Source organism: Passer domesticus, chromosome 2 (genome assembly GCF_036417665.1).
Source record: "Passer domesticus isolate bPasDom1 chromosome 2, bPasDom1.hap1, whole genome shotgun sequence".
Taxonomy (NCBI): domain Eukaryota; kingdom Metazoa; phylum Chordata; class Aves; order Passeriformes; family Passeridae; genus Passer; species Passer domesticus.
Window position 1 is genome coordinate 88,657,261 of NC_087475.1, and position 27,949 is coordinate 88,685,209.

A 27,949-nucleotide genomic window follows, 5' to 3' on the forward strand; every position below is an offset into this window, starting at 1 on the left:
TCAGGTGATACACACAGCTAAACTTAGCCTAATTAAACATTTTAAAATAAACCAGTGTTCTATATAAAAAAAAAGAATTTGATTTTGAAAAACTACTCCAGAACATATTTTCCAGTTTTCTCTGACAGCTGGGTTTGTATTTCTGGTACAGCTCAATCACTCTTTAGTCAGCTAAATGAGGCATCAGATTTTCAAAAGCACTCAGCAACTAGCAAAGTTGGCAGGCAGAGATTTAATATATCCTTCTTTCCTGTGCTTCAGATACTGCATGACTTACCCTGGCACCTATTCTTGTCCTCCTCCACCTCTTTGTCAACACAGATGATACCTGATTGCTCATCCTTGAAAGTGGTGCTGATGTTTTACACATACTGGGAAAGCCTTCCTGTCTCTTAGTTTCCAGCATAAGCAAGAATGTTTTGGTCCGGAGCTCCTTTGGAAATCTGCCAGATGGTGTCTTCACTCCATTTATATTCTATATGTGATTGAGGAAACTGCTTTGAAAACATACACACAGATTTCTCTAATCTGCTTTATTCCAAAGAGAAAATGACTGGTCCTACTGGAACTTTTTTTTTTTTTTTTTTCTTTTTTTTTTTTTTGTTGTATAATTTTAATAGACTTGTAATAATTTTAAGAGACTCAGAGCAGCTTGTTTACATATACGGATGTCTGTGAGCACTCAAAGACACTTGGCCAGTCATTCAGTTTGAATATGAGGCTCAGTGCAAGTTCCTGTTAATACTGAAATTCACAGCAACACTGAACTTGAGAAATGTGAGCTTTCATACTGTTTAGGGGACAAATTGTACTCCCATCATAAGAATACAAATCCTGCTGACATCACCCATTACCCAAGGGTGATAACAGGTTATTGGAACTATCATGGGAACATATTTCTGAACCTCTGTTCTGTTAGATCTTGAGGAAAAGAAAACTGTCATGAAGAAAATGTCATGGTAGTAGAAGTGTTTGCAGCAAAGCCAGGAGGTGTCAAAAGCATCTTCTGAGTTTAAATATATCATGTGTAAGTACATGTGAAGGTCACCAAGTATTAGGAATTGAGTACAGTGGTGCTGAAGGGAAAGTGGAAAGGGAAGCATTTATTACTTCAGAATTCCAATAATAGCAGCTGTGGTTGAGGCTGCTGTGCTACTTGCTGAGCATGGCAATAACACTGTGCTGGCCCTCAGAAGATTCAGACTTATTGCCAGCTTTGTCATTAGCTTGGATGACACCCACATATCTGTATTTGAGGTGGGGTAATCCTGTACATAGGTGCAGACTGAGAAATTGCAGGGCAGCCCTGCTGGAAAGCATCTGGGGCTTTTGGAGTGGAGGTGTGGTAGGTTGGGCATGACTCATCACACACTGCTGCTGCATGAAAGGTGAGCTGTATCATTCATCTCCATCAAATGGAAAGCGGCCAGTGGGGTGAGGGAAGTATGATTCTGTCTCTACTTGGAACTGCTGAGACTACATCATTGATTCTGTGTCCAGAGCTGGGTCCTCTGGTCCAGGAAGGAGGCTGATACATTGCAGATGGCTCAGTGAAAGACTGCTACAATGGTCTCTTAAGAGCTAAGCTCTGAGAAAAACGGTCAAAAACTGCCTTTTTAAGCCAGTAATGTTTTATGCTAGCTTTGAGGATTGTAGCTAAGATGACCCAAACTCCACTTGGTATAGTCAGATCATTTAATAATGGGCAACAGCATGTCATGGCTTTGGAAATTCAGATTAAGTATTAGCCAATTCTTGGACTATAAATCCACTTCCTATTTGGATGGCAAAATATTGGGGCAAAAATATATTCCTATTTCAATATCCTCACCAAATTTTGTTATCTAATCCATTTTGATTTGTTATTGGAAGGATCCTCCTGTAGCATTACTTTGCATTGTTTTTATTGCTCGGGAAGTCACAGTGACTTCCTTTGTCTCAAAAGATACCTTTGGCAATTTTTCCAGTCTCTTCATCCACTTTTATCACTACCGTGTCTCTCAAAGTTGCCAGTACTTCCGATATTACTCTTATTCCTGAAACTTGCCTATGTTAATTATGAGAAGAGAATTCTAATTCACACTGCAAATTTAAAGATCTCATTTTATTTATGCTCTTCCTTCCTTGTCCGTTGGTTTTCCTCATTAATTTCCTCCCCACCCCCCGCCCCCCTGCCGAGTCCATAATCTTCTTCTCCTTCTTCATTAACACTGCATATTCCAGCCTTTTCCTGGGAATCATTGCAGTTTTCAACCATTGATGTTAGGTTTGAGTGAGGAAGGGTCTGTCAGTAGCTAAGCTGATCTGACATACGCACTGCTTCAGGCCAAGAATATGTGTCCAGGGCTCAGACCATTCAGTCTTAAATTATAGACACCTTCTCACAAACAAACCCTTAGCTATACTTACAGATAATGGAACATCCCAGAGCTATCTCTGCAAGATATTTTAATTTTTTTTTCTAAGACTTTAGACTTCATTTTATTTAAAAGCAGAAGCTCCATTTTGCAGTTGCAAACCTAAAAACTTCATCTAAATGGAACCAAAATGTTTTTTGTTCCACTGAGAGTGCCAAACTCTGAATAAGTTCTAACTGGGTCAGTTGGAAGAAAGTTATATTTTGAAAATTTCTGTAAGGGTCACCAAAGTGTGTCTCCAGTCCTCTGTGGATTGGAGGAGCTAAGCAGGTTTTTGAGAACTGTGATTACTACAATGGCAGATAAATGGGCATAGTATCTTGATATGTTTGTTATATACTGACCTTGTTCAGTTCCCACCTAACTTTTTGAGCATTTACAAATCATGTACTCAGAACAGACAGCAAAATACTTCTGAAGTTTGATGACAAAGTTATCTTAAGCTTATGAGGTAACTAAAATTTTTGTTATGCAAAAGTTTTCCCCTGGTAAGAAAAACATATTGGAGTGAAGGAACCACAACAATTACTAAGTAACTGAGGAACTCTCTCATATGAAGATAGGCTCATAGTACTTGATGTGGGAGGGACTAAAAAAGATGAAGACAGACTCATCTCAGTGGTACTCAGCAAAAGGAGAAGAGGAGATGAGCATAAATTGAAAAGAAGGACATGGAAATGTTAAAAATGATCACTTTTTTTACGGTGAAGACATTCAAAGATATTTTGTTGCTTCCTTCCTCAGATGTGTTAAAAAACCTGGCTACAAATGGCCCCAACTGTAGCTGACAGTCCTTGGAGTGGGGGCTGGACTAGATGATTTCCTGATGTCTTTTCTAACTTCAGTGGTCATGAAATTCTGTGTGCTTGTGGAAAAGCCATGAAAATTACTTAGATGTCTCAGATCTGACAAATGGGCATTTATCTTTTTGCTTTCTCTTCTGTATTATTCCTGAAGGCTTGAAAAGAAAAGATTATATATATATAATGTCATACCATGGTGATTTGATATGTGCAGGCAATATTTTCACAGGAAAAATATGCTGAGAGAAGTGGCAGACTGTTACTTGTATTCTATTCTAGAGTTCTCACAGGAGAGAGAAGGTGTGTAATGTTGTTTGAAGAGCTAAATCTCATGAGTCATCTCCCATAAGCTATCAATGGGTGCAGAATATTGTACCCAGGCACACAGCTCATCAGAAAGTGAAGTAATACTCTCGGAGTCATGCACTCACTGAAAAGAAATGCAAATCACTAGAGTCCATCTTATCCTGTCACTTCTCTTGTGTGATAGCTTTAAGAAACTTTATTTTCTGAGAAAAATTCCACCTTCTACCTTAAACTGTTTTCTGGAATCTGAGATGGAATTTTATGCTTAAAGACCCATTTCTTTTTCATCTGCTCTGCCTTTCTCTCCTGATGGATTATAGCCTGATTAACAAGTTTGAGATGAAGAGCAAATAGGTAAAAATGTCACTATTCGTTCAAACAAGAAGTTTTCTTGCTTTCTAAATATCAAATCTTACTTATTTCTTTGCTTCTTAGGGTGCCTAAACGTTTGAATTGCTATGTCACATGAGGTTAGAGGAATTAAATTAGACCACAGATGAAGCTGCAATAATTGAAATTACACCTCTTTTTTATTTCTTTGCCCAATAGCAGGCATTCTGTCATCTTGGTTTTTGTCGTTTTCTGTTTTTCAGAAAATGGATAAGGCATTTATTTGCCTCCTTCAGTGATACACATAACGCTTTGGGAGCACTCCTGTAAAACATTTTAACTGGAAGATCTATGAAAATAACTTAGATGGCTCTGTCAGGTCTGGCAAATAGCTGTCTGTCTTCTTGCTTTCCCTTCCATAACTGTCTTATACAGTAAGGCATTCTGTTACGTTCCTCACGTTTTCCTGTTGTGAACAATTTTCTTCATGTTCGGCTGTCACTGTTGACAAGCAACCAACGGTAACTATGATAGTGGGCTGGAATTTTTTTCTCCCCAGTTTGGTATTTTCCTTCCTCTTCCAATAAGGAAAATTGCCAAATCCTGCTGCCTCCCACTAAAACATGAAAAATAAGAAAGTGTGATCAGTGTTGTGTATTTAATGAGCTGAGAACAATGTATCTATTTTTCCAGAACTGTCTATAACTTGGCTAAAGTGAGGTCATACCTCTTCAGAATGTTGTTTGATGATGTTCCCCAATAAATTAAATAAAATTGGGCTTTGGCCAGGTTATAGCATGGAGTCAGCACTCTGAGGAGCCTAAGATGATGATTTTTCTGGCTGCAAACAGAGCTCAGCCTCCTGGATTATTGATGTGGTAGTAGACCTTGGCACTTGATGTGGCTGTGGACTTTGGCAGAATTGGGAGACTCTGCTAATTCATCTGTGATTGCTGCCAGGGAGAAGATCAACTTATTTATACTACAATCTCCATAATACAGGTTTAATTGTGTGACCTAGGTGTTAATGGTCTCCCTTTTTTCTCTTTTTCAAACTACATAAAATAGAAGGGGTATAATAAAGGAGCCAATACGGAGAATTACATGAACTTTGTATGTGGTATGTTTGTATTTTCTTTCAGGAAAAAAAACAGTACTTAAATAGTATATAATGTTTTTTTCTTGTAGTGTTCAGAAACCTGCTTGATATAATAAAAAGCCTCTGGAATTGCAGATGTTTTGGGCATAATTTATCTAACTAGAGAAATCAGTGTAGCAGAGTTCACAGTTTGGGTGAAACTTGCTTCTGAGAACACTGCTAGTACTTTTAAAGGCAAGGTAAAGGAAAGAGTTCTCTTCCTTAAGGAAGGAGTTTCTTACACCAGTTATTTTTGTTACAGATGTGGCCTAGAGAAGCCCGTCAATCTTCAAATCCCATTGTTCCAGGTATTGACCTTCAGATCCTGCTTTGGTAGTTTGCCACAAAATAGAGACAGCAAAGCAATATTTCCCTGATTCTTGCATTGCAGTTTTGCCACAGAGCTCAAGTGAATTACATGAAACATAAAACAAATTCCAGGAGAGCTGGACCAGAGCCAGTTTTCAGGTCTATTTCAGTACCTGACAGGATCTTTCTGTCCATAAACCTAAGAAATGGCATTCTGGAAAAAAAAAAAAAAAGAAATTCAAGCTGCTCGATCAAAACCATACATAATTTAAAATGGAGGATTTAGAAAAAAGAAATTATGCAAAATTAGAACTCTTCTTGTGACTAAGCTAATTTGTGTGATCCATTCCTTTTCATTGGGAACACTATCTTCTTCAGTGTGGAAATAACAATACTGTTATTGTTGTTGGGGTCTAGAAACCCCATCTTATTAAACCCACCTAGAAAATGGATGAGGCATTTATTTTGTCTCCTTCAGTGATGCACATAATGCTTTGGGAGCACTCATTTTAACTGGAAAATCTATGAAAATAGCTTAGATGGCTCTGTCAGATGGGTTAGATGGGTTTTCTAGATGGGTTTAACAAGAAGGGTACCCCACTGCAATTCCAAATGAAAATATGCTGATCCTTACTGCAGCATTGGAACCTGCAAGAGGTTTGAAAAAATATGTAATTTCTTAATGACAGAAAAAATATAAGAAAGTGGCATATTCTCTCCCTTGCACCTAATATGTTCTGGAAATACATAAAAATTATGACTTCTAGGTAGTAAATCCATGTGTGTATAGCTTATAAAGAATTACCAGCTTGGTGAGGAGGAAAAGGGAAATTACAGCAATTTAAACCACAGAAGATTTAAATTATAAGCAAATGTAAGGCATGTTTTTAAAATGGCATATGAAAGGTCATGTTCATTTTGTAGGAGTATGAGCTCAGTACGAATTTGAGCTGTTCTGTCTTTTGATGCCAGGATAAATAAAAAAACTGAACACCAACAATCTTAATTCACAATGAATCCCATAATGGTTCCTGGAAATTATAGTCAAATAGGAGTATAAACCTTGAATAACATTTTTTTGTGAGAAAGCATATTGAAATTACTAATGCCTAAGTTAGAAATACACACATGGCTAGAAGCATTAGATTTTCATCTTGTCTCTATCCCAAAAACTAGATGATTTTATCTTCAAGAGGTGTGATCTATTATATTAATAGTTAAGTTAATCTATAATATTACCCTGCATTTTTGGGGTGTGGATGATCAGCTGGCAGGACATGCTTTGTATTGTACATGTTTAGAGATAATATAAAAGTCTCCCTAAGTGCAAAGTATTATTTAAAGGACTTCTTCTATGTGACACAAGAATGGGAGAGACCACCCGGATTGTTATTTCAGGGAGTGGATTTAAACATCATCCAAATAGGTATTACGATAATATTTTTAATATTATTGTATCATATTACAACGATAATTAGAATATAGCTGCAAACACACATAGACTTCAAATTAAAATTATACTAATAATTTCATGCACTGTAAACCAAAATGTTTCAGTATCCAGTAGAGTCTTAAAATTTACAGTAAGAAAGGACAAAAAGCTCTCAAACTGTGGTTTGCAGGAGAAAGAGAACTAAAAAGATTGATGATATGGTCAAGTCCAGAACATTGTCAAATACATTAGCCTAATCATGGTTATTCCATAGGGATGGGTTTATTTCATATATTTTTATATTAGATATTTTAAAAAATATTTTGCCTCTCTGCTATATTTAATAGCTATTTTATCTTCAGTACAAATATAGTAGTGAATGACCCAAAACCTCTCGCATCTGAGAATGCCCTGAAAGAAAAGCAACCAGAATTCCCCTTGTGGAAAGATTTTAGGTTTTTAGAAATCTAGATAGAAGGATTTTAAGTTTTAATTGTGATGTAAGATTTGCATTTGATCTATAACTTGGGACTATTGCAGAGGCCTTTGAAAACTATAACATATAATTGTACTAATCAGGATATTCCAACATGGCTTGTACTGTGCTCTCAATCCCACTTGTTCTGACCTCTGAGCCATCAGGTCCCTGTGTACTCACAAAAATTTAAAACACAATTGTTAAAGACTAAGAGTTCTGCATATGATTATGATCAGTATAAGAGAAGCACTGAGTGTAGCCAAGAAGCGAATTGCTGATGGATGATTTTAGAAACAAATCTGTTTTTCTCATTTCAAACTGGAACTTCTCGCCCTGATCTCTCAGTTTTCTAAACATTGCCATGCCAGCAATTCCTTAACTGGTATATAACATCCAGATATACTTATTTGTGACCAGTTGCAGTCACACTGTAGCTGTGTATCCTGCCTGTGCCAATGTGCACACTCAGCACAACCACAAATTCCCTGGGTGGCTGAGGAATTCTGCAGGCTGATCCTGCTGCCCAAGACAACCCATTTGAGATAATGGACTGACATGACATGAGTTGGGGCAACCAAACTCCTAGTTGCCTTCACAAAAAGGTGAGAAACCACAGCAGAAGCTCTCCAAGACAGAATTTCAGCTGGTCCTGGAGGTTTCCTGAGGCAACTCCTGCTGCTTATAAGCTGATTGATGGCATTATTGTCTCAGAGATGCTCCCAGGTAATTGATGCTGAAGGATTGGCCAAACTGTACATAGATACTTGTAATTAGTCTTTTTCTTGCTCCTGTAGTTACAGAAATGGTCAAACACTTGAGACATCTAGACTAGGTTTGCACATAAGACTCTTTGCCAGCTGTATTATAAGAATTCAGCAGAGAAACAGTTCCGTGATTCTCACTAGACTCAGCTGAAGATGTTTTTACAAAGACACTTGCAACAGAGACTTACAGGGTCGCTGTTCAGATACCAGTTCACCAACCAACCTGTCTGAGAGATTTAATTTCCTATGTGAATATTATCTTATGCAAAAAATGAATTTGTTCTTAAGAAATATATCTTATGATTCTCTGTGCACCTGTTCTCAGGTATATCACCTCCAATGGAACCTTTAGAGGGAGGAATTGACAAAGGAAGGAATGTGGGGCGCTGAAACCCCATGAGAAACTGGGACTTGTCTCAAAAGCAAACTTTCTTATGGTCCCTATTGAGCTGACATGCCTAGAATAATTAGATTGGTGTTGAAGGCCCAGAATTTGACCTTTGATATGCTGCTGTGGAGTTGTTAGGGATGTAACTTTTATTAGTTAAATTGTAGTTAGACAGGTATTATGGAAACACATGAAAGTGGCAAAAATAACAGAACTTAATTATTCATACTTGCCTGGCAATTGTTATATGATGATCAATGTTGCCCTGCTACATTGATCAGCATATAACACCTCAGAGCAGCCCATCAATAGTAACGTTAAGAGTCCAGAATTTGCTCATCCACATCTGTCTGAAGGGGAGAACTTTACCTTCTGGAATGCCTAACTCTGGATCCGCTCCAGGGATCCCTGGGACCAAACTCATGCAGGCAGAACCTACCCTTAACAGCCTGCTCCTCCAGAGCACTGACAGTCGGCTGCTGTCCTTGTCAACAAGGAAAGGGGAAATAGAAATAACCATGGCTCTGCAATGTTGTAATGTTTTATGCATCAATAACCACTCTTTCACAAAGGCAGTAAGTTCCCAAACTCCTTCATGTGGATACAATTATTCCTTAATAATTAAAGCATGCTTTATTCTGTCCTGATCTAAAGTGCAGCAAAATCCCATGCTCTGTGTTCTGGAGAAAGTGACAAGTTGGGCTTTTCTGTTTTGTTTCTGTAAAATATGAAGACTTTCCGGAGCAGCTCTGTACTGACTATTTAGGGAAGTTCTGTTTTCTGGAAAGGTAAGAAATTGCTTCCATTGAGACTCCTATTTCAACATCACAAGGATCAATTTGACAGTGACACAAGAAGTAATTAAAGGAACACAGTTTTAATCCCCGATCTAGAAATTTGCTGAAGCTGGTAGTTATAGAAGTAATTATTCTCTAATGACCATTTATGTGTACCAGTGTATGAAATTACTTGGTGAGTTCGAGATGCAGCTGAAGACAGCAATTTTCTCAACAGCAAGATCTGTTGCCAGTTGTTGCTTTTTTTTGTTTGCAAACCCACTTGTCTGTATGGATGCAAGTCGATCCAGATCAAGGCACTGATTAAAATCACAAACCAAAATTTTTTTTAGGGAGTGTGACATTGTTCTTTTGGAGGGTTTACTTTTATTCCATTTCATTCACTGAACTAATTCATTGTATAGCTGAAAAAAAGAGCTGAACTAGCACAATACTGATGCTGTTGGAGGGCAAGTCCAAAGAGAAAGGGACAGAAATTTTGCCTTTAGTGCTAAAAAAATTATTAAAGACACAGCTTCAGTCCTGTGTTTATGGTGGAGGTAGTGATTCACTAATGCCTGTATTCACAATTTTAGTATCACAGACAAATACAGGCCTCTCCAATCTGTGGTCTGACTCCAGTTGCTGTTCGCAGGGTTTCAGACCAGTGGAGCTAATGGCCTGCCCCAGGAGAGGCTGTCCATTTCAGAGGAGTCATTTGTAGAGAAGGGCCTTTGAAGGACTCTGGCTCTCTCAACACCCTTTATACTTGACGAAGGCCTTGGTGGCCCAATCTCTAATGTCATTTCTGGTCTGCACTTATTCTCACAAGCAACACCTGTTTTACTTACAACTTCTATTATTAATTGTAATCACTTACTGAACTGCAACGTGCAGTATTTTGAAGGGGCAATCAAGACATGCAATGACCTCCTGATCAAGTGATCAGATCATGTAGTGATTCCAGCTGAAAGGATACTGAGCTTGCATCCTGGGCATGGAGGCAGCACAGCCTCAAGGACCATGGAGCACGATGCTGGCCTGTCAGGTGGAGGACTTGAGAGGGTCTGGGGCACCACACCATACCCTGAAAACAAGGCAGTCTCAAAGGGACCTAGCCTACCTGCCAGGCCAAGGACACTGGGCAGCTTCTCCTAAAAGGAATTGATCCAGAAACAGAGCAGCCTTGAGTGAGGCAGGAATCCTTGCTACAGCCTGGAGGCAGGGCAGCCTGGAGAGCCCTGGAGGACAATGGGGGTCTCTGATTGAACTCAAGGCAGGGCATCCTGAATGGGAGCACGACACCCCTCCAGCCTACCTAGGACAGCTAGGAGGGGAATGGGATCACAGTGAGACTGGAGCACTATGCTGGCCCAAAACTGTCAGCCTTGAGGAGAGAGGGGCACCACAACAAGCCACTGGGTCTCAGAGGTAAGGTCCCCTGAGGGGCAGCAGAGCACCATGCCGAGCTCCCCTGGCCAGAAGGCACTCTGAGGGCAGCAGGGCATCACACTGGCCTTCCTGGTCCCACAGGTGGAGCTGATCTTAAAGCTGGAGCTGAGTTTGTTCATAATTACATGAAGGGCAGTTCAGGAGGATGACAGAGCAAAACTCTTCTCAGTTAGGGTAGATGATACAAAAAGGGCCAACAGGCTGCAAATGTCTTGGAAATTCCCCAAAACTTGGGGAAAGCTGTTTTTATCTTAGAGGAAATGAACGTATTCATTGAGTAGGGCAGAATCAGAAGATTTCTCTCAGAGAGCCTGGGTGATCTACATGTCTGAGCACTTTCAAGATTCATCTCATAGAGCGTTGGCAACAGTTCCACTCCAATAATGAAATTTGGATGGAGACCTCTGAGGTTCATTCCATTCACTGCTTCTCTGGTTCTGTAATTCTTGAATCATTAGCTGCTGTCTAAGTGCTTCATTTTTTCCACCGATTCTCCTTGTTAAAAAACATTTAGTATTAGTAGCTTTGAGATTAACATTTTCTTATTTTGCATCACAAATTCTTGACAGAAGAATACTAGTCCACTGAGCTTAGTGTGGCATGAAAAATCATATTTGGTAGGCAGTGGTATAGATAAATTTTGTTTATGAAACAGAAGTAAACAGAAAAACAAGGGGAAATGCTTAAGTTTTGAAGCTTGCATGTGAGTGGATTTCTAAATACTTTTGAGTGTTAGGAAGACCTGGGCTACACTATTTTACACATTTTAGCACCAGGGTCTGGTGATATTTAATTTATGTGCCTAAGCTTTCTTCCTGCAGTGAGTGCTCTGAATCAATGCTTAAAAAAAAAAAAACAGTTTAAGGGTTATGGACTTTATCTTGAATTATCTTATTATCAATTTAACAGGTTTGTAAGTGAGATACTATTGGGCATCAGATCCACTGACCATGAAACCAATTTAATAAATCACCTTGGTCTTATTGTCCACATACAGTAAATTGAGGAATGTGGATTAAAATAAAAGTATGGACACTGTAATGAGACATCTCTTTCAAACCGTTCTGGTCATCTAACAAATTATTAGGGAAAACCATAGAGACTAGCTTCTGAAATATGGCTAATAAAGCAAGATATTCAAATATTATTTTAAATTGTGTTTTATCTACTTCAGTTTCTTGACACAAAATGTTTTAAAATTTGACTTTTTGTTGTAGAAGATTTCAGTATCAAAGGTTTCTAAGTGAAAAGAGTAATCAGTTCCTATGACAGAATAAAAAATCTGCCAATCTCACTGCTTTAAATTTAGGAGTTTTCTTTGCCAGGTTGCAGTTTTTATTCCATATTGACATCTTAAGACTTGGGATTTGCATTTTCATAGCTAGACACGCTCTGCTGCTAATGTATGTTAAGTAATGTCAGTGTATATTTACCCGAAGAAATAATACCAGACCACTAAAACTGTATTCCCAGAAGTGATGACAAGTCAGTTTGCACCTTAACAAGAGAACATCACATTCCCAAAGGCAATGAAAAATTAACTCTGCTCATCGTGCCATATGCACTGCAAAGAGAGCTGTGTCATGGCAAATCTTATTATATACATTATCACATTATTTAATTTTATTACTATAATATTTTTCTTGCTTCAGTCCAAAGCAGTAGGATATGGTTTTATTGATAAATTTGATGCAGGCCCATTTTCACTTCTTTCAGCCCTGCCTCTTCAGTTTAAGACCTGCTAAATATTTTCTGCTTGGTGTCAGCCTCTGCCCCCTTCCTTTCTCCAAGCTGCCCTTGTTCTATGCGAAAACCTGCAACAGTTCCTGTTCCAAAGGTAAATGAATGTGGGTAGGCTGACCTTGAACAGAAATTGAAGATTAATTATTTCAAAGAATAATAAATGTCAATTTACAGTCAATTTTAAATTAAAAAGGAGACAAATGCAGCAATCCTAGTTAAACACAATGGGCCTGATTCTCAGATCCATTGAGCTAAAGATCCAAATTACAGGTCAGAGAGGACCAGAATTTTTTAAAGACATCACTCCTAAGGAAATGCTGTCATTGCAGCTAATAAGAGAGAGGGCTACAAAAGCCTTCCACTGGAGGATGGTGAGAATGCTTACTCTGTTTCAGGATTGCTCATTTTAATGCAGTATTTTAAACACTGACCACTGGTTGCATAAGGCCTTTTGTGTCATAAGGAAGGTGAGGGAATCTCTAGGTATCTTAAAAATTGAAAATTAGTATTTTTTCTTATTTTTATTTTTTTTTCATATTTTTTACTCATACAGAGCTTATAAATCCCAAGAAATCTGTTTTATGTATTTATAAAGTGTGATATTAAAATCCCTGCTAGAGAATGCTGACTAATTGATGGTGTCAGATATAGTAGATCTCTGTTCTGCTGATATGAAAGGGTTTAGTTCTGGAAGGTTTGGTTTTTGTTTTTTCCCCTAGGAAACTTCAATGGGAATATGTGTTTGAAGGAAAAAAAGGTCTAAAAATAAACTCAAGACTTGTTTACTCTTGGGAAAAAAATGTAGATACTTCTGTCCCTTCTCCTTTTTAATGGTGTCTCAGTCAGGCAAGGCATATTTATATCTTTCTTCACATATTCTTTCCCCAAAAATTAATCCCTCCAAACAGACCCATCAGATTTTTTTTCTCTCTTTCTTTTCCTTCACCTTTTATGGGATTATCCATCTTTAAGGACATGTCTAGAACTGCCCAGAGGACAATTTTGTCAGCACCAGGGGAAGAGAGACTACTGCTGTGTGTTATCAAAGTTCAATACCACAGGCCTTTTTCATGGCATATTCCTTTAAAAAATTTCTTCTTCTCTAATTCTTCATTGTAATATTCTCAAATCTAATAATATTAAACACTTATTTTTCTGAATATTTCCTACCAATCATGAATCTGCTTGGTTTTTTCCCCAGAAAAACTGAGGTGTTTTGAAACATATTCCTTATCATAGTTCTAACAACTGCAATTCCCTTTAAAATCTTATGATTTTATTATTATCTCATAGCACCTCAAACAGCAGATCTGCTTTTGAATTTGACCAAATCTATTAACCTTTTCATACAAACAAAATCAAGGATAATGAAGAATTTTATCACAGTAATGAAAACAAAGTCACTCTGAGACTCCCTTAGTGGTCCTTACCGTCCTTCCTTTCAGAGTCTCTTAAGTTTCCTTCCCACACTACTACAGCTCTTCCTTTCTGTAGTTTAATCTCCATTTGAATGGAGATTTGCTTCTTAAATAAGAACAGTGCAGAAGAATCTACCTCAAAAGGAAAACACAGACATAGCAGTGAAAAATTCTAGAGTCTTAAGGGTTTTACACGCTGCTGCTAATGATAAAGCTTTGGCAACTGGTGCTTGTCCAGTGAGCTGGGAAGATGTACATTGAATTTCTCTCAATGTCTATGTTTTCACGGGAGTGAGGTGATGTATTGGTGGTTGATCTTCCCAGGTCTTTGAAATCTGTAATTTGTACTCTTGGCTTTATGGTTTCAGCTGGGGAAGTCCAGCCAATGCTTCCAGTCATTGTTAGGTGCTAAGAAGAGCTCTTTCTTCCCACAGTTTGAATACCTGTGTTGCAGTGTACGTGAAAGGCTCTCACTGCTATCTCACTTTAAACACAGCAAATGCTGTTGACTGGGACAATTTCCAATCTGCTCCCTTTTTTATTGTCAGAAATCATCATTTATTGCATGTGAGTGTAAAAACATAAATTTTAAAGAAATGAATATGCAGTTCTGCTCTAGAAATGGCTATTGAAAAATTGCTTTTCAACAGCATAATCTTTCTGAGGATGTTACAGAAAAGAATGAGACTGTGATACTTTTGGCACAGATGTAAAATAAAAAGCACAAAGAAGACTATCACATTCTCAATTCCTAAGACCCTTCAAAACATGTGTCACAATCATTTGTGCCTTGGGCTATTTTAAACCCAAATAAACCCCAATATAACTTCACCATTATTGTAAATTTGCATATTTGACTACAAGATGAAATTTGAATTCTTGGTTCTGAAAGAAAAAGCAGGCTTACCCGAAAAAGCTGAATTAGTTCTTAAAGTAAGCCAATATGCTAAAGAATATCTGAGACAGAGAATTTTTGTTTCTAGTAGCATCATGGTACTGTGGTCTGTGTGAGGATTGTGAATACAAACATGATTTGTTTATGACAGTGGGATGACTTCTGCAGATGAGGATTGAACACAAACTTGCTTTTGTAGATGCAACTTGCTGTGCTTTTTGAGAGTATGAGTTTCCATCAGATTGTTCCTTAAAAGAAAGCACATGACTCCAAAGGAACAGCAATTTCTTAACACAGCAAATGAGCCAATCAAATTAGACACACACCCACTTTGATGTATTCAAGTGAATCTCAGAAAAATTTCCAAGAACTCTGCTTGTTCCTAATGCAAATATATACATCTCTGCTTTCAAAAGCACTATGAGTTCTGTTTAAAGAACAGAAATAATCTGCAGTACTAAATATCCAGCAAATAAATAAACAACAAAAATTAACCTATGGCCCATAACAATCATCAGCTAGGTAATGAAAAGGAAAAGTTGGACAGCCATAATAGAATACTTCCTTTTTCAAGTTACTGCCAATGCAAAGTGACACCTATTTACAACTTAGTTAATAACCTGGGTCTGTATAAGCAAGTTCTGGTGTTCCCTTTCTGAAGGAGCTTACAGAGTTACCCAGCTGCCTTTTGTCCTTGCTGTTAGAAACTTCCACTCAACCACAGAAGAGAAAGAAAGCAACGTGTACTTTTCAAACTCTCTGTGGCATGATATTTTAGACCAAAGCACTTGTCCTGGCAGAATGTGCTATGTGACGAGATTTTCCGCTGCAGTGGTTCATTGAAGGCTTGTGTTCCCTGTCTCCTCCCTCACTGCCAGAACAGACACAAGCAGCACAGTGGCCAAGAGGGAGAGACACAGGCAGGAATCTCTTGAACTGCAAAACGATAGTCAGCAGATTGTTCTGTCATAGACCTTAGACTCCCCAATGACTAGTTCCTGGCATTTTTTAGCTCATGTAATGCCAAGTTCAGTGCATATTCAAAAACAGCAGCCTTTTACAAATGATGTCCTTTGTTTTAAAAAGTCTGCTCCCAGCATATACAATCAGACATAAATCTAAGCAATTTTTTACCTGGAGAGTTATTAGGAGCTGTTTGTGACTCCAAACATGTAAGCATTAACTAATGGGAATCAGAGAAATCTATTTCTATGGTTGTGTTCGAGGGTCCCAGGATGAGGGAAGAGATGAGAATCTTGACTCCATGTTTCAGAAGGCTGATTTATTATTTTATGATATTACATTATATTAAAATGCTATACTAAAACTGCGCTAAAAAGAATAGAGAGAAAGGATCCATGAGAAGGCTAGAAAAGAAAGGAAAAGAATGAGTAACAAAATCCTGTGACTGCTCACAGCCTCAACACAGGTGGCTGTCATTGGCCATCAAGTAAAAACAATTTCACATGCTGGGTAAACAATTCTCCAAATCACATTCCGAAGCAGCAAAACATGGAGAAGCCGAAGCTTCCCAGCTTCTCAGGAAAAATTATCCTGGCAATAGGATTTTTAATAAAATATGTCTGTGACATATTTCCTTTGTGAAAACAAATTAATCAATTAAAAATCATCTTTCTTGGGAAAATATCTTGGGAAGGGCTGTCTTTTTCACGAAAGGAAATCTTATTTTTGACTATATGTGCGTCCCTGAACATGTAACTTTCAATTTTTGAAGGAAATTTCACAAAAATGAAAGTCAGAAGCTAAATATTAAGATTCTGTCAGGAAAAAAAAGTTGAGATTATACAATCCAAATAATGTTTTGCTTTCAATGTCATCAGAAAATGCATTTTCTTTTCAGGTGCAACCAGGCAAATGAAGCATTGATCCTAAAAATTCACCCATGGGCAGTGGGATTGGAATTAGATGGTCTTTGAAGTCCTTTCTAACACAAACCATTCTATGACCCTGTGATATGTTTTCCAGATTTACTCTTTGAATATGTCCCTAAAAATAAACTCTGAAATGAAATCTTTCTTCATGCGTGTTATGTTCTGCTTATGAACACTTTAAAATGAGATGAATTTTCTCAAAACCTCATAAAAATCCATCAAAGCCAGTGATGATCAGATTTTGTGTAGAATGCTTAAATGACAATGCACTATTCATGTGTCTCACTGTTTTCTGCTCAGGTTTCTCCTTTTCCCGTCAATCCACCATGTGCCTTTGGCAGCTAATTCTGTATCTTATGGATACAGAAAGAACAGTCTCTTCATTTGGGTTGATTTATCTGTGGCTGCTTGATATTTGATTTATCCAAAATGGAAAAACTGACAGATATTCCAAAACAACAACAAAAAAATCTCCAAACTCAGTTTTTATTTTGTAAGATCAGGCCAAAACAATCTATTTCTATTCTGTAACTGCAGCTAATAGTTATCTTTCTCCCTAGAGGGATTCAATATCAATGCAGGAAATTTGATAAGCTACTTTATTCTTGTATAGCCAACATCTTTACAGCAGCATCACTAAAGAATAAAATAAATTAAAATCCATTTGAGTTTTGAGTTGAACTCCATTTCTTTACAAAAGCCTGCTTAACCTACACAATGAATGAGAAAGCTTTTCACCTACCAAATAGGAAATTCACCATTTCTAAAGACAATAAAATGACAAAAGTAAGAATCTGATTTGCGTGCTTCATTAGTCATGTTTTAATGCACAATTGATTTAGCAAATTTACAAAGGCAATGTCTCATTTTGTCTAGTGAAAAGACCATATTATACAAATCTAGAAAGAAATCATCTTTATAAAAAAAAGTAGCTAAACATTACAGAATGAACAATAAGATCATATGAATCAAGCTTTCCATCTTCCAGATACTTCAGACATACTCAAAATTAATTGTTTGATTTTCCTGGATTTAATTAATTCTACTCTGCAAAACAAGATGAAACAGTCTTCTTTACAGATCTCACAAAAATGCTCTCAAATTTATTCATGTGAGCCGGTTTATGCTGATGTTGCAATTCTTACATGAAGCAAATTTGACCATTTGTAGCTGTGGATCAGCAGCACTATTAGATAGAAAAAAACATGTTAAAATTGGTTGAACCTCTTTAAAAACTGCTTTAAGCTTTTTTGGGAAGATCAGAAAAGGTCAATAAATTTCCATGTGCAGACTCCTGATAAATCTGTGCAACAGACACAGTGGAGTTGAGAGTTTGCTCAGGAGTAGGGACTAAATTTAAATTTAACTCTTGATTCTTATTTAAGTTTTGAACAGTAATCATTTACAGGGTAAAAACGGATGAAAATCCATTTGCGTGTTCTCAGAAATTGCATATTGCTTTATTTACAAGAACATGAATATCTCCCAGCAAACTTAGCACTCCCTACTCCCCCCTTAAGTCACGTGCTTAAGCACAGCAGGAATGCTTGTGGTGACAGGACTAGACTTTGAGTAGTCATCAAAAAGGCTTGCATGAAACAGGCTTGAGAAGGAATGGAAGCATCTTGGGAGAGCTCTGAGATGATAGGAACAAAACACTTTTGCAGGAAGAAGGTAGGGAGGTCTGCACAGTTGCTTCCTTGTTTACTATTGAGTGATTTCAGTCTCCAGAGCTGTTAGGCCTATATGTGGCACAAATCCTAAATTAATTTAAAATAGCCAGCTGATTTTGATATAATCATGCTTTTCCTTGACTTGCCAAGAGTGCTGAGGGAGTCTCTTAATTAAGAGGCACTGTTCATTTGTTTTACAAAGACTCCTGTGGTTTTTTTACTGCTTTGTAAAGTACCTCTCTGGGGAAAATCCAGCCAAAGCATTTTGTTCATTTTGAGTTCTATGTTGACAGCTTCTGTATCACCTTGCAACATGCGGCAAAGTAACTTTTTAAAGACATATCATCTTCTTTCCAACTCCACTCCTTTCACTGCACTTAAAATAAACTTGTTTGGATAATCATTAGCTATAGATTTTATCTTGGGATTCAGCATTCCTACTTAGTTTGCTCATAATTTTTTTTTTTTCCCTCATGCATTGAGTCTCTATTGTCATATATGCATGTTTGATATAAGCATGAAGACAGGAAAGAAAATGAGGTTAAGGACCTCAATTTTTTCTTTTGATCGTTCCTCCAGTTTTGCTAGGAGTGTGAAAGCCATGAAGAAGTGAGCAACTGTTTAACCAAGAACACTCTCTACTGTGAGAAACCTCCCATGTTATCTTAATTAGTAGAACCTCTTCTACATATTTGAGGGTTTGGGGGTTTTCTTATTGTTTCTTTTTGCATATTCAATTATGATGCTCTTAGGAATTCTGAAGTCATTATCTTTTAAAACTTATTTTTGAGATGCACTAAAATTTCTCTCCCAAGGGACATAAAATTTTGGATTAAGAGTCAAGAATCTTAGCTTTAAGGACTCATTATCTAGGAACAAGAAGTAGAAGAAAAATGCTAACATTGATGTCCAGAAGTAAACCCATATAATTGAAATGCTGTGCCAATGATCTTAGTTAGAAAATGCATAAAATCTAAGTCTTTCATTAAGCACTTCAGTTTGGAAATTCTTAGGTATTTGGTCTTAGTACACTGATAAATTACCAAAAAACTTCTCTAATCATGCATAACTAATCATTGTAAAAAGCTACAGAATGGCATATATAACTTGTCTTTTGTAACATACCAGAATTCCATGCTTATATAAAAGGATAGACAAAATCCCACTGGTTATTTAGGCCTCAATGCCTTTGAATGAGGCTTTGCGGGCTGCCTTGAAAGTCCTGGAAAGTGTCTGAAATTATAGCAGCCTTTGCTATTTCAAAGAATATTTTTATGCAAGGTCTGGAGGCAAACATCTCTTGATAGGGATAGAATTTAGACTGGATTGATTTAGACCAAAGTCAGGTTTGACAAAAGAGAACAGAACAAAAGGAAAGTACTTTTGCTTACCTCTTTGAACTGATAGTATGAGAGAGACATGAGAGGCAGAACTTTAACTGTTAGAGACTAAACATATGCTAAGATTTAAAATAAAAGGCACACAAAAGATCTGTGTAATATTTCTATGGTGTCTGACTAGCAATTATATTTATTATGTCTAAACCTTTATTATTTGCCTCCCAAAGTTTTTTAGAAACAACTGAAATTGGATGACTGATGTTATTTGTTGTGTGCTGTGCTGGTGGACACTCCAGTAAGAAAGCGATCTCACAAAGACAAAGCTAACAAATGTTTAGAGAATCCCAAAATTCTAAATGCATAATTCTGCAGGATATTTCTGCACTTTTCTCAGAAGGTGCAACTCTTTGAGGATACTTCTAGTCACCTGTATGTCTCACAGATTTTTGTTGAGCCTGTAAAAATATCTGAAACATGCTTGAATAAAATAAACCTTGCTCCCTACTCTTTTGGAGTTTTCACATGAGAACTTCTTGGGGTACAATAAGAGAGAAGAAAGGGCACACAGGTAGCCAGTACCAAGTGAAAACTGCCTGGAGATTTGTTTGTCACAGTAATTGGTCTGTGTCCAAGGAATCTGTGTCCAACACAAGCATGAAGGCCATGCTGTATGTGTGGCACAGCACAAACCTGGCCCTATTCAGGAACCTGTTGTGTACATCACTAACTCCTCAATGCACAGCAGTCTCACTGTCAGGATCACTGCAGTAGAAATATATATTTTTGTGAGACATTAATAAAAAAGATATATTAAGATATGTTTACCTGAGGTTATCTCCTACTCAAATTTATGTCTCTTCAAGGACAAATACATTTTAGATAGCTGAAATTATCATAATCACATTTTACTTCCATTTTTCTCCTGGTTTTGAATTTCATAATACATCCATAAATATGTGTTGTTTCATTCTTAAAGTTTCCTCTGTTCTAATATCTGGCTACTCAACCGTCATTTCACAAGTAGCTATACTTGGAAAGGAGAAATTGCTTCCTTCTTGAAAGGCTAAAGTTTTATCAGAGATAGATTGTCCAATTTGGATGTATATTGAGTTCCCTTTACAACACTTTGACTGTGAAGGAATCATAAAAGCAGGTGCAGATACAAGATACTTTTTTTTTACTGTACAAAAAACATGAGAATCAAAAGATGGCTCTTACTCCCCACAGGCAGAATGAGTAACAAAAAATTTGAAAAGAGACATGGAATAGAAAGAGGATAAATCAAAAACTGCATTCATGAGCAAATGAAAAATAAGGAATTAATTCATTAATTCCATTCAATGGGCAGACGTTTTGACACTTCCAGGAAAGCAGGGTTCAATGACACAGAATGGTTACATGGAAAGACAAACACAGTAAATCTGAATCTCCACCCTCCCTCCTTTTCCCTGGATTTTTACACTGAGCTGTATCCCATACACAGTGGTATGGGTTCCATACCACATGTATGGAACATCCCTTTGGTCATTGGGGCCAGCTGCCATGGCTCTGTCCTCTCCCAGCTTCTTGCACACCCCCAGGTTGCTCACTGGCAGGGCTGTGTGAGAAACAGAAAAGGCCTTGATATTGTGCAAGTGCTGCTCAGCTATAACAGAAGTTTCATGTATTATTGACACTGTTTTGGTCACAAATCCAAAGCACAGCACCACATAACCTCCTAGGAAGAAAATCAGCTGTGTCTCAGCCCAAACCAGCACAGTGTGCCAGCAGGTACCTGGACGTGCTCTCCATGGTCCTCACAGTGAATTGGACTGAGAAGGTAAAGGACAACTTGGTCACAGAAAAGGCTCTGTCAAGGCACTATCAATCATGGCCATGTGAGCCTGTGTCATTTCTCCAGTCTGCTTGGGTCACTTTGGAAGGCAGCTCTATCCACCATCACAATGCTGTAGATAATCCTTGTCCAGTTATCCACTCATGAATGCAGAACTACTGCACTGAATTTTAAAAAAACCTCATCTAAATAAGAAACAAATAATTGCATTTACAATTTTAATTTATGTGGGTTTCACAGTGATTCTAATACTCTTTGCCTACACACAGTGATTTTAAACTGTATAAATAATTTAATTTTTCCCTCCAGAGAATTGCAGATTCCTTTGAGTAGAGAGCAGGATAGATCAAAGATATTTGGAATGTTTCATCTGGTAAGGGCATATAGAGAAAGGAATGGTATAAGCCTTGTTCACATAAAAAACTCCCAAAAACCAACACACTAAAGATACTGGTTAGTTGGCATAACATCTGCTGGAGGAGGAGAAGAAGAAGGAAGAGGAGGAAGAAGAAGAAGAAGAAGAAGAAGAAGAAGAAGAAGAAGAAGAAGAAGAAGAAGAAGAAGAAGAAGAAGAAGAGAGGAGGAGGAGAGGAAGAAGCAGGAGAAAGAAAATTAGTAGAAGCAGAAACAGAAGAAGCAGAAGCCAATGAAGAAGAACCAGATGCAGAAGCAGTGCATGAAGCAGCAGCAGAAGATAAAGAAACCGAAGCAGAAGAAAAAGTAAAAGTAAAGGAAAAAGAAAAAGAAAAAATGAAAAATAAAAAGAAAAACGAAAAAGAGTTATTGGAAGTACTCCTGGAGATTGTTACATACTGGCTTTCATTTTCCCTTTACCAGACTAAGCATCTCCTTTGCAGATCATGTGCTCTAGGCCTTACACCATTTTAGCATCGCTCTGTCAGCCCCTTTCCAAGTTTTTCCACATCCTTCATTTATCATGGGTTCTTCAGCTCAAAACTGTCTGAAGTTTCTCCAAATAATTTCCCTAATTAGATATATTTTAAGTTGTTAGAAAAGCTAGGCAAGATCCTACGGACCTAGCCTTCCAAGTGATGGATGTGGGTGCTGTATTTCATCCAAAGTAATATGAACAAAAGAAGTGTTTTAGCTCTTACAGGAGGGTCCTAGCACATAGCTCAAGATTTCATTTTCATAGGGTGATAGTAGCTAAAAAATGCAAATTAGTGCCTTGCATGGCTGTCACAGTTTCCTACAGACAGATCTACTTGTTTTAACACAGAAGAGACTTCACTTTCAAGATGGTTTTCTTGAACCAATATATGCTCCAGCAATTAAAAGACTCTGTGATGGTAAAATAGATTTTGGGTTTTTTTGTCAAATTAGAGAATTCTCATTGGATTTTTTGCCTTTGTAGCTTAACTAACCATCAAAATATGAGGTTTTGCATAATTTTCCCTTTCTTTGAAAAACAGTATGCACAGGAAACATGGACCCCAATGTCTGAATTTTTATTAATTTTCTGAATTTTTGATGCTGCTGCATTTTGCAATCAAACTGGACCTATCCCCAGTTCATACTGCTCCTAAGAAATGAAAACACTTTTATGAACAAACTTCAGTCCCAAACTTAGTGCACTGAAATAATCCACACTGCAAAAGCGTTCCCCTTTGTCCTGTTTTGTCCTCACACAAAATAATTTATTATAGCCACAGAGTTGTCAGCTAATTAAGCAAATAGGTGCCTGTAAGATAATGGTGAAATCTTTATCTTGGTTGATGCTTGATTTTGTGTTGAGAGCAAAGATGGCACTGTCACAGATTAACACATCTGACACAATATGTGTTGTACAAAATAAGAGAAGGAGGTGGAGATGTGGACCTCGTAGGAAAATTTTTGTGTTCACATGCTAAAAGTGAGTTCTTATGTTCCCCACCCTGGTTTGTCTATTTTGACTGTAAATTCATCAGAGCATGGGCTTTCTCTTACCTGGAGACAATGTGCACTAATATAATCTGATCCTCCTCAATAAAAATTTAGAATAAATAATAAGCCTAAACAAGTACACTGATGCAAAGTGTAGCTTGCTCAGGTAACCATGGGGTGGGTGTTTTGTACAGCATGTGCTACTCCTTCACTGACCACTCTAAAGAGGTGCATGAGAGGCTCAGAGAGAGTCCAAAGCCACATGTGCTGAGGAGAGAGATTCCTTCCATTCTTAGCAGTGTGAGGGAGAACATAGGAAGTTACTAGAGTATGTACAGTCTTTCCAATCCACACTGAGGAGTGTTAGAGGGAAACATCTCTGGAGAGGTAGCAAAGTTTTGGTGGCAAGCTCTGCTTCATTTATTATATTTACTACTGATGTCAAAAAGGGATTTTAGAACTTTTACATCAAAAATCCTCCAGGCTATGGCTCAAAAAAGTCAAACGAGAGGACTACACAGGTTAAAGAAAAGGACGTTACAGTAAAGAAGAAAAGGCAGAAAGGGGAAAATGGGGAACACTACCCAACTTGGAGAACATCTAGCTAATCTTAACACTTTGAATTTTAATTGGTGCGTGATTTACTGCATTCTATGCTATTTAATTATCAGAACAAAGCTGGGGCATTTAAAAAAAATATCATTACTCCTTACAAATACTCCATGGACACAGAAACCAAGCACACTATATTCAAGAGTGATACCTGAAAGATTTTGTGGAGAGCAAATTGATTGCATGCTCGAAATATGATATAAGGGGAAAGGGATGAAAGAATGTAATACTGAACAGCATTTTTCAAAGTATTATTTCTTACACAATTATGGGCTATAATTCTGCAAAGCTCATAAATATATGTTTAAATTCCAGGTCCAGTGTAGCTTTGACTAAAGTGATATATTAAGGTTTATCTGCAAGACTAGGTGCTGCAGTTTGTTCAAGAAGTAAGGAATCTTATGTGATTGAAATTAAACCAAACTAAGACAATAAATGAAATAAATATTTCATAGTGAATGTAAGATCAAAAGCCAGGCCACCACACAACCAGACAGACACTTCATGAGTAAGTTTGTTTCATTCTTGTATAGTTTTGTAGAATACATAAGGGGATTTTTTTGTGGAATATATAAGAGAAAAGTGAAGCTTGAAACAACATTAACATCACATGATACTGATCATACTTGTCCTAAAGCTGTTGGCTGCCTCCCAATTCCTGTTTCAAATGAAAAACAAAATAAGATAAACCAAACAAGAAACCCAACACAGATGAAACCAACAAAACAAGCACCTTGACACTCTCTTTGAAAACATTAATGTCACAATAACTTGAAGTTCAGCGATTCATTTTTCAATGCTGAGACCACATGAACAGAGAAACAAATGATGTGATGTAATCTGGATAATATTTGTTAAAGCAGTGAGATTCATGACATTGCTCAAAAGAAATATGAAAGATTTGACAACTGTGAGAAGGTGGGACTTTGAAAACATGCAAATTATCTGTCATGAAATATTAAATTTGGTTATCATCTTTTGAAAACCTCTGCATCAGTCAAGAAAAAATCCAGATAATGTGAGTTTTTGTTTCTAGATAATGTGAGTTTTTGTTTCTACAAAAAGCTAATATTCTAATGTTCCACTTTAATTAAAACATTAAGCTGGGCAGATATCCCCCACTCATATATCAGTATGTCAAGATGTTTAATGTAAGATTGCTTTTTAGCAGTTGTTTGTCACAAATTATAATGATTAACAGCTCTTGCACTTTATTGCAGGAAAATAGGGGCAGGCATACATGAGTGTCAGTATTTTTCCAGTTACAAAAACACCGTTCAGTGAGAGGAAATTCCATAGGACATAGTGGCAAATTTGCATTTAAATGAATGCCTTCTATTTCTGCATTCTAAATAAAATTAACCATTTGCAGCTAGACAATATATCTAAAGTTAGCATGATCCAAAGATCTCCAAGGTACAGTAAAACAGTTCTCTCTGATAAAAACAAGAAGCAGACTAGGTTTGGTCAACTCTGATAGAAATGCAAAATCTGTTTGTCTATTTCTCCTTTCAGAATGGGAGAAGAATTTGAGTCTTGAGGAACTGCTAGAAGAAAAGTCCATGATTTTTATGAATATTCATTATTTGCAGATGTTCCACTAACATATAATAAGATTAAAAGTTTATAAATACTCATTGTTTGGGCTAAGGGAGAGTTAATTTTCTTCATAATAGGTTATGGTGCCATGCTTTGGATTTGTGACCAAAACAGTGTCAATAATACACTGAAGTTTTCAATACTGCTGAGTAGTAATTACACAATATTGAGGCTTTTTTTGTTTCTCATACAGCCCTGCCCATGAGTAGGTTGAGAGTGTGGAAGAAGTTGGGAGAAGACTGAGCCAGGACAGCTGACCCCAACGACAAAAGAGATATCCATACCATATTGTAGCAGGCACAAGGCCTGCACGGCCTCCTTGGCGATCAGAGGCCTGACAGCTAGGAAATACCAAGTCAGCATGACTAAGGCTTTAGAAGCCCCTCTCTTCCGTCTTTCGGACCCTGCTTATGTGCCTGTAAATCCATAGGTCACTTTCCCCTGACCCTTACTATTGGACAGTTTTCAAAACCCCTGTAGGGTATAAAAACCCCTAATTCTGCCCAGTTCGAGAGGGAAGAGCTGTCACTGGACCCTTCGTGGAGACCCGAATAAAAGAACCCTGCAGAACCCATACAGCGCTTCTCCCTCTCTCTCTGCGTCTGCTGCGGTGGCACCTAGGGCGGCAGGAGCAAGCTGAAAGAGCTGAAATCACAAAAGAGCTGGCTGCAAATCACTATAGCTTGCCTAGGTTGCCTGAGCCCCACCCCCCCAGCTATCCTGGCCGGCTGGCATTCCCTGCTGGGCTCCTGCCCGCCCTGGGGGTAATGACCCGGCCATACCATATGGCATCATGCTGAGCAATAAGAGCTCGGGAAAGAAGAAGAAAGGGGAAAGATCAGAGTGCTGGCCTTTGTCTTCCCGTTATGCGTGATGGAGCACTGCTTGCCTGGAGACAGCAAAATATTTGCCTGTTGATGGGAAGTAATGAATGAACTCCTTATTTTCTCTGTGGTGCAGCCTTTGCTTTACCTATTAAACCATCTTTATCTCAGCCCATGAGTTTTCACACTTCTACCCTTCCGTTTACCTCCCCCATCCCACTGCAGGGGAGTGAGCGTGAGGCTGGGTGGTGCTTAGTTGCCTACCCGGGTTACACCACAACAGTACATTTTTAGTTATCTCTTCCCCCTCAACACCAAAATTTCTTTCATAACTGTTCCCAATCCTGCATTATGTTCTTGCACCAAATATTCTTGGTATGCCATATATGCTTGGATAAGGATGCTCATAAATACAAATTAATTAATCACTTAGCTGTGCTATTGAAATTTTATCATGAAAACAAAAATCCTTCCAAACTGATTTTATTGAACACTGTGGTTTCACAACTCCTTCTCCAACTCTGTCTTCTAAGCCAAGTTGGTCTCGCAGGTTAACTCCTTCTCAAAAAGGAATATTCAGCCTGTGGTCTTCAACTTCCCATTGTCTTTATTGCACACCTCTAGATACTGTATATGTGGGGTGACTAAATAGTTCCTAAGAAACGTACACCACCCTATTCCAAAGACACACTGTTGTCTCCAAGATGATTTTACAGATAATTCCTGATTTTATGTCCCTTTAAGAGGGCAGAAGTACGAATTTCACTTGAAATAATGTGTGATCCTACATCTCCTATCTTACCAATTCCAAACCCTTATATCACATATTTTTACACCTCCTAAACAGAAATCTAAACCCATGTTCCTGCCACTGCCACTCAACTCACCCAAAAGATGAATTAACCTTATTCACCCTCATCTCACACTGCTGTTTCCTCAGTTCTTTATCCTGTGCTTCCCTGCTTCCATGTCTAGAATACTGCTGTGTTTTAATTCCAGCCTCTCAGTGCCACACACCATCACACAGCCACATGCTCCCCCCTCTCCCCTCAGCAGGATGGGGAGGGGAAGTAGGAAAAGGTAAAATTCACAGCTTAAGAACACTTTAATTATTGAAATAAAGTAAAAGATGATGATGATAGTGAAAAACAATTTAAAAAGGGAAAAAGGAAAACAAGTGATGCACAAAACAGTCACTCACCACCCACTGACCAAGGCCAAACCCATCCCTGAGCAGCAATCAGTGGCTTGCAGCCAACTCCCCTCCATTTAAATTCTGAGAATAACATTGCATCATATGGAGTGTGTCTTTGATCAGTTCTGGTCAGCTGTCCTGGCCATGCTCCCTCCCAGCTACTTCTGCGCCCACTTGCTGGCAGAGCACAAGAAATTGAAAAGGTCTTGATTTAGAGCAAAGAACTACTTAGCAACAACTGAAACATCAGTATGTTATCAACATTATTTCACACTAAATCCAAGACACAGCACTGTGCCAGCTACTAAGAAGAAAATTAGTTCTATCCCAGCTGAAACTTGTACTACATCACTTGATCCATATAATGTATGACATGCCACACTTCCAATACCCTATCTACCATCTTCCTGTTTTTGGATATATGCACACAGATATATTCTCTTAGTG

General features: G+C 37.9%; 1 long non-coding RNA gene across 3 annotated transcripts in view; it reads left to right on the forward strand.

Moving 5' to 3' along the window:
* Positions 1-27,949, forward strand: part of LOC135294537 (uncharacterized) — a 59,989-nt gene that overhangs the window by 1,611 nt on the left and 30,429 nt on the right. Inside the window, exons 2-4 of one of the 3 annotated variants that reach the window (XR_010356623.1) lie at positions 262-4,235; positions 5,257-5,302; positions 16,511-17,476. This is a non-coding gene — a long non-coding RNA (uncharacterized LOC135294537). Of the gene's footprint in view, positions 1-261; positions 5,090-5,256; positions 5,303-16,510; positions 17,477-27,949 lie in introns of those variants that run through there. The other 2 variants (XR_010356622.1, XR_010356621.1) reach the window with 2 other exon arrangements.